This window comes from Penaeus monodon, chromosome 7 (genome assembly GCF_015228065.2).
Source record: "Penaeus monodon isolate SGIC_2016 chromosome 7, NSTDA_Pmon_1, whole genome shotgun sequence".
In the NCBI taxonomy this organism is placed as follows: domain Eukaryota; kingdom Metazoa; phylum Arthropoda; class Malacostraca; order Decapoda; family Penaeidae; genus Penaeus; species Penaeus monodon.
The window spans coordinates 30,198,009-30,205,584 of record NC_051392.1 but is presented as its reverse complement, the minus strand read 5'-3'; the positions used below and the strand labels follow the sequence as shown (position 1 = coordinate 30,205,584).

Genomic DNA, 7,576 nt, shown 5'->3' with positions numbered 1-7,576 from the left:
TGTGTGTGTGTGTGTGTGTGTGTGTGTGTGTGTGTGTGTGTGTATGTGACAGCCGCGAAGGTCCAGTGGTTAGTGCACTGGACCTCATGGTCCCATGTTCAATTCCTCGTCGCGCAGTCGTAAAAATGCCTGCGCTGCGACTGTTCGCTCGAACCGAATTTCGCGGCGAGAAACGACATATCGCCTTCAGAGGTCGCAGGGGAAGTCGCCGCCGTGGCACAAGTGTTAGCGCGCCGAACCGCGGTTGATTAGGAAGGGTAGCCAATCAGGCAAGGGTGGCACTGCCAAATAACCTCTCAATAGTAAATTGAGAGAGGCCTATGCCCGGCTATTGAAAAAAAAAGTATACATGTCTATCTATAAGTATATATGTACGTATGTATATATATGTATATATATGTATATATTTGTGTGTGTGTGTATATATATATATATATATATATATATATCTATATATATATATATATATATATATAATATATATAGATATATATATATATATCATATATATATATATATTATATATATATCTATATTATATATATATCATCTATATATATTATATATATATATATATATATATATATATATATTACAAGGATGTTAACATCGAAGGCAGTAATAGAGGAGGGACCTGAAACGCCGCCCCAGGGACTGACATCGCCATCACTGCAAAAGCGCTGCGTCTGGTTTTCTCGCCGTGAATTAATGACATCCAGGAGGCAAATGGGAGCGAAGGGAGCGGCAATCATGAGCAGTCATAACACGCACTTTGATCTGCTGTGGGGGAAGGGGGGAGTAGGGAGTAGGAGGGAGAAGAGGGAGTGTGTGGGGGAGGAGGGGGAGGTGGGGAAGGGGGAAGTGGGTGGGAATTTGGAGGGGGAGCAAGAATAAAAAAAATACGGGAGGGAGGAGGAGGAGGAGAGGAGGAAGATCCGAAAGAGGACAGAGAGTAGACTGCGTTGGAGTCGTTGATTCCCAAGGAGGCTGACGCCGGGGGTGGCTCCCTTCCGAGTCCCACTGTGGGTGGAGGGGGGCTATGGAGGAGGAAAACGAGGAGGTAGAAGAGGAAGAGAAGGAGGACGGAAAATGAAGAGGAGGAAACTGAAGAAGTATGAACAAGTGCAAACATTAAGTAGGGAAAGGAGAAGATGAAGACGAAAACAAGAAACGTGAGACAGAAAAGGAAGACGGAACGTGGATGAGAAAGAATGATAAAAGACACCCAGACGACGCAATATATAATTCAGAGGATAGGTCAGCGACGCATGGGCGGAAAATGCTAAATCTAGCGAGATTCCACACGAAAATATCTTTAATGGCGTAATTAGTCATACCCGACAGTACAGAGTGGGAAAAGTCCTTCACAAAAAGGAATTACTAAACACGGGACATATTACACGATCGCCGGACAAGGAGAATCCGCCAAACAAACGAGTCAGTCGCGGGCGGACACCTGACATTGCATTAATTATGGCATTTAATGCAGAGAAAAATAACTGTTGATCTTTACAGATGGCGGAGATCAAAGGAATGGCTATTGCCCAGTGTTTTCAGTTGAGAATAATTCTTTCATCCATCACTGAAGCTTCAGTGATGAAATGCGGATCACAAGCCCGTAGGGTTCAGCATTATTAATTATGATTTAAACCCGTAACACGGAATCCTTTCATTACAATAGCATGAAGTATGTTAGTAAAGCATAAAGATAATGAAAAGTCATAAAATGGAAAATGGAATGCAGTTATGAGCATTGATCAGAACCCATGAATTTCAAAAGTTGAAAAATGAACTTCATCAATTATACGACTTCCGATGGATAAATCAGTGACGTATAAAAAAATACATAATTTAGAACAGAAAGTGGTGAAGGATGCAGTTCCTGATACATACATACATGCGTGTGTATGTGTACATAATATATATATATACACATATATGTATGTGCACAACGTACATATGTACGTGTATTGATGTTTGTGTGTGTAGGAGAGAGAGATACAGACAGACAGACAGACAGACAGACAGACAGAAAGACAGTCAGACAGATAGATAGATAGATAGACAGACAGACAGACAGACAGACAGACAGACAGACAGAAAGACAGACAGACAGACAGACAGACAGACAGACAGACCAACAGATAAACAGACAGACAGAAAGATAGGTAGCCAGACAGACATACAGAAAGGCACAGACACAGAGAGAAAGACAAAGAGACAGGGAAGCAGATACAGCGAGAGAGAGAGGGGGGGTGGAGATAGAGAGAGAGACAGATAGAGGTGACGTGTATGCGTATTTATATATTATGACTAAATTCATCTACTTTTCACTTGGTAATGAGTATCCCGGATTTTTTTTTTTTTTTTAACTGACGGATTCGTTTATTTGCTTATTGGCTTATTTGCATAAGCATTTCACATCTAACCAGCAGAGCGTTAGCCGGACCGGACAGCCCCTTGAGACGGCGCGCGCCCGGCGCCCTCCGCCCCTTCGCTCGAGGCTCTGATGGAGGTCCTGAGGTTTCGGCGGCGTCTGCTTCTTATTCTGGCGACTCAGCGCTACAGTTGCCGTCGCTCCACGTCTTTAACGGAAGGTCCCGCAGCCCGCGTACCTAGCCATGAAATTGCCTTCTGGAGTTATGGCAACGGCCTGCGTCATGAGCCCCGAGGCTTCTCTCAGTACTGCAGCATCTTCTGCGGCGCTGCAGAGGATCTGGCTGCAGTCCTTGGAGTAAAGGGGACGTCACTGAGTAATTCATGACATTGCCCGGCCTTGCGTCTTTGTTTTATCTAATTTATCTAATTATCTGGCCTTCTATGGAGAAATCCCACACATGGATGAATGGGAAAGAAAAGTTGAGAGATGCCTCGTCGCGGCCTGCCACTCGGCCTTCCAGGGAGGATGAGTGTTGTGTTGGACGCTTGTCACTCTGATTAACACGACGCCGCTGCTGCGAGTGTTATTGGGGAAGGTGTCTGAGTGAATGACGGAGCTGATCTCCCTGTTTGGTTCTAATGCTCTCGGCGGCAGTCGCGAGGATCCGGCTCGGGTTTATGCTTTTATATGAATATTCGAACACACACACACACACACACACACACACACACACACACACACACACACACAATATATATATATATATATATATATATATATATATATATATATATATATATATATATATATATATATATATATATATATATACTCATAGGGAAAATGGAAATACAGCCACAATAAAAAAACTCATCAAAAGTTCCTTACCAGTCGAAAATAAAACCGAAACGGACACAAAAAGAGATTTCGGAAAAAAATATAATGGCAGAAAGGCAATAAGAACAACGCCGAATCAGGTCCCGGGAGGAGGTCAGGAGGGAGGGAGGTACATATATATCCATACATACATGTATGCATACAGCTAATAGAGAGATAGATATAAGTAAATATAAATGCTAATTTAAAAAGACCAATACAAAATAAAATCGTTCTTTTATTGTACTGTATATTTTATGTACACCTTATTGAATTCGTTATCTATTTACAACTAGTTCTATGCTGCTGCTTTACAGCAGAGGGGAAGAGGTTGGAGAACGATCCCTGAATATATATATATATATATATATATATATATATATATATATATATATATATATATATATATATATATATATATATATATATATATATTATATATATATATATATATATAAGAATAGTTATATTACCGGTCTTTCAGACACTTACTGAGGCACCGTGGCCAGAGAAGTCTCACACAAACACGCACAAACAGAAAAATGATAAATACCCTTTATTGCCTAACATTTGTAATAACATAATGGCGCTCTCGAGCATCGCCGCTTTCCTTTTTCGGTGACGAATGAAAAGTCGCAGTGACGAAATAAAAGCTAGAAATTAAAATGTCCACAAGTGTAAGTCAGGTCTGATGTGTTATGTTTTATCTCGAGGATTTGAATGCAGCGAAGGATGGCGGGTTCTTTTTATATATGTGTTGGAAGATAACGCAACGACAAAGAAAACAAAACCAATATTTGCAAAGACAAAGGCAATAAATACAATCTCCGTCATGGTGGTGCGTGAAGTGACAGTCATGTGGCGGCTCATGGCATTTATAGCCATCCCGGGCGGTGAACCAGAGACAGGGGGATCGTAACAACGGACATATAACGGACTTCATTAATGACATGTCCGTATGAATGAATGGTGGAGATTACCGATTAGATGCCTAAGATTCGCTATTATGGTATTCGTATTATAAAGTCTGTGCAATACAGTAGATCGTCATATGAAAGAAGAATTTATCAATGACTATGTCCGTTCTATCTCCATGGCAAAGTTTAATACAAGAGCGAATCCTCGCGCAAGAAGGGACGAGGAAGAAGCGCGTTCAGTCCCACAGACACAGACGTTTGTGTTTCCTCTCCCCGCATCGCTGTCGCCTTCATGGTTTCTTCGTGCATGTATCCGTCTCATTCTTCATCAGTTAAGAGAAATGCGTAACGTTACTTCATATTTTTGCACAAGATTTTTAAAACTGTCTGTGCGAATGTGAAGATAACGATCCCATGTGAATGTCGAGATAATGATAATATCAGTAAAGAGTTGAGCTGGGAGAAGATATCGCTAGATTATGCAGAATTATCTCCACCGCCAGGTGATTTAAGGCTTGCCAAGGCGAGCAAGAATGACTCAGCCAGCGATCGCGGGTGAAGGAAGGCGAAATTTGATTCTCGAAGGCATTAATGCGAATATGAAGGCATCACCCGGCGAGGAACAAGGGCGACCGAGAGACGAGGCTGCACCTCGCGTGTCTATGCAAACTAGGTAATGGCCCTAGACGCCTCGCTCGATGTCCATTTATTGCCTACAACGGGCAGTCGTGGTCGTTTGGTGCGGTCGTTATGCCACTTGGACTTAGACGACCTGATCTTGACAAGTGTCGCGGGTTGGAGGGAAGGGAGAGCGGAACGAAAGGTAAAGGAAAACTGACTCGACTAACGGTGGAGCAAGTCGTCTCGCCACGCACGAGCTCTCCCTCTTTTTCTTAGAAGCGCAGCGAAGGGAAATTATTACCATTGTTATTATTATACTCCACACTCTGAGACTATCTTGTACGCGTTGACGCGCCACCTCGAGCCAGAATATTGAAACAGCTTGCTCGGTATTATTCAAATCTGAACCACGACCGTGTGTACACTGCTCCAGGTTTTTGCAGATGAAGTTACTCGCCTGAGCCGCTTAAGCGAACATTTATTACCGCTTTTGTGCTTTAAGATGCAATTATCGGTGTGTTGAAAGCACACTTGAGCTTTATAGTATCCACGACGTTCCGGGCAAGAGAGGCAGGGGAAGGCCTCAGCAGAAGGGATCTCGCTGTTTGCCGGAAATAAATCATTCATCCTTAGGAGCCTGGCCGGTGCGAGTGTGGGGCTGAGGCCGTTTTCTTGGGGCGGCCGTTAACAGTTCTGTTGTCTGAGTAATCACTGCTGCTGTCGTTGTTGTTATTCTTATTATCATTACTAGTAATATAGGGGTTGTCATCGTTATCATTATTGTAATGATTTATATAATCATTTCCTTCATTATCATTATTTGCATTATGATCATTATCACCATTATTTTTGTTACTATTAATAATAATGATAGTAATATCATTATCATCATTACTATTCTTTCTTAGCAGTATCATTATTATCTTACCGTTATTATCATCGTCTATCATTATAATTATCATTATCATTATTATCATCATTAGTCTTATTATTGTTATTATAATTAATGTTACTATCATTATTATTATTACAGCTCTTACAATTAGCACCAGATTTCACAACAATGTTCTTAGTTTTATTACCAATATACCGTATAATGTGAAACACGTGTCATTTATTCAATTTTCCTCAATCTTTTAAGAACGTAAATTCCCTCGACGATTAGCATTAATTATATTTATTCGTTCTTTTATTTTTCCAAAATATTTATTAGGAAGGATGACCCTACGCCCTGTAAGTCTCCTCTCTCTCTCTCTCTCTCTCTCTCTCTCTCTCTCTCTCTCTCTCTCTCTCTCTCTTCTCTCTCTCTCCTCTCTCTCTCTCTCTCTCTCTCTCTCTCTCTCGTCTCTCTCCCCTCTTCTCTCTCCTCTCTCTCTCTCTCTCTCCTCTCTCTCTCTCTCTCTCTCTCTCTCTCCTCTCTCTCTCTCTCTCTCTCTCTCTCTCTCTCTCTCTCAATCTCTCCTCTCTCTCTTCTCTTCTCTCTTCTCTCTCTTTCTCTCTCTCTTTCTCGCTCTCTCTCTCTCTCTCTCTCTCCTCCTCTTACTCTCTCTCTTCTCTCTCTCTCTCCTTTATTTTCTCTCTTCTCTTTCTCTATCTTTTTTCTCTCTCTCTTCCTCTCTCTCTCTCTCTCTCTCTCTTTTTCTCTATCTTTATTTTCTCTCTCTCTTTTCTCTCTCTCTCTCTCTCTCTCTCTCTCCTCTCTCTTTTCTCTCTCTCTTCTCTCTCTCTCTCTCTCTCTCTCTCTCTCTCTCTCTCTCTCTCTCTCTCTCTCTCTCTCTCTCTCTCTCTCTCTCTCTATCCCCTTCGCTATTGCCCTCTCTCTCCTTCTTTCGCACGTTGAAGATGCCAAAGTTTGTGTAATAATCTTTAAAGTTGATATGAAATACAGAGCAGCTGATATGGATTTCTCATGCTCGACATGGCATTATTAAACTTGATCTCCATTCATAGCCTGATTACCGATAAACTAATCTTAACTTCAGATTGCATGATTGGCCTTCATTTGACACCCCCCCCCCGCCCCCTCATCTTCCCTTCCCTCTTAATTAGTATTATGATGTTTTTGCTTTACGTGATTACCGATATTTTCTTTACGCAACCTACTAATTAATATCATAAAACGATCATGTGAAATTACAACATGAAACTTTGGAGGTAATTATGGCATTCCACCTGTTCCAATATCAGTGAAATATTGCTAATCATTCGCGGTCTCAAATCTAAAAACAATATATATAAATCTATACGTTTTTTTTTGTGATAGATAATCAGGAGGCGAGAACTATTAGGCTGTTATAAAACGTCATTGTAAGTTATTGGTCATTTTTATGCTATTTTCATTTTTCTTTTTTTTTCTTTCTTTTCGCCGTTAAATCGCTAATCATCAAATACGGTAAATGAATAATTGGATAAGAAAGTGATGATGATGATGACGATTATAATGACGCTGTTGATGGTGATGAAGGTATTGTTGATAATGAGGACGATAATGATTGTGATGTTGAAAGTGATGATCAGGATGATGAAGGTAATAATAATGAAGGTGAAGGTAATAGTAATGATGATATAGATGATGATTATGATAATGATGATTATGATAATGATGATTGTAATGATAATGATGATTGTAATGATAATGATGATTGTAATGATAATGATGATAACATTAATAATGAAGATGACTTTAATGATGATGACTTTTGATAATTATGATAATTATATAACGATAACAATAACACCATAAGCAAGAAAAACAAGTACTAATAGCAATTATTTCACACCA

General features: G+C 40.5%; 1 protein-coding gene across 1 annotated transcript in view; it reads left to right on the top strand.

The window, feature by feature from the left end:
- The window catches only part of LOC119575201, a 100,424-nt gene that overhangs the window by 64,582 nt on the left and 28,266 nt on the right, over positions 1–7,576 (top strand). The gene's annotated exons all lie outside the window — the stretch shown is intronic.